Source organism: Anopheles marshallii (assembly GCF_943734725.1).
Source record: "Anopheles marshallii chromosome X unlocalized genomic scaffold, idAnoMarsDA_429_01 X_unloc_69, whole genome shotgun sequence".
Lineage (NCBI taxonomy): Eukaryota > Metazoa > Arthropoda > Insecta > Diptera > Culicidae > Anopheles > Anopheles marshallii.
The window spans coordinates 95,001-95,442 of record NW_026525919.1 but is presented as its reverse complement, the minus strand read 5'-3'; the positions used below and the strand labels follow the sequence as shown (position 1 = coordinate 95,442).

Here is a 442-nt window from a genome sequence, read left to right as displayed (position 1 = left end):
CGATACCAGCGAGAGGAGCGTAGGCCTCTCGCAAATGTCCATTCGGTGCATGGTGGACAAAGATGTGGTGGCAACCAGACATAATGGTTCGGAACAAGAGCTGGGGATGTGGTATCGTGCGGTAGATTTCAAGCAGACGCGCGATGCCACTAAGAGGCAGAAGACCAATCAGACCTATACGGGCAGCAATGGGATCGGGGTGCATGGTCCCGCTGCCCGTTTCATAAGATGCACCAAACATAGAGATAGAGAGTTGTGTACGGAAAAACCCTAGGCAGGGGATCACTCGGCTCATGGATCGATGAAGACCGCAGCTAAATGCGCGTCAGAATGTGAACTGCAGGACACATGAACACCGACACGTTGAACGCATATGGCGCATCGGACGTTTAAACCCGACCGATGCACACATTCTTGAGTGCCTACCAATACCTTGTTACAC

At 52.3% G+C, this 442-nt stretch overlaps 1 non-coding gene across 1 annotated transcript; it reads left to right on the top strand.

The window, feature by feature from the left end:
• Positions 1 to 266: 266 nt before the first annotated feature.
• Positions 267 to 424, top strand: LOC128717594 (5.8S ribosomal RNA). The gene has a single exon (XR_008410624.1). It is a non-coding gene; the product is annotated as a 5.8S ribosomal RNA (ribosomal RNA).
• The last annotated feature ends 18 nt before the right edge of the window (positions 425 to 442 follow it).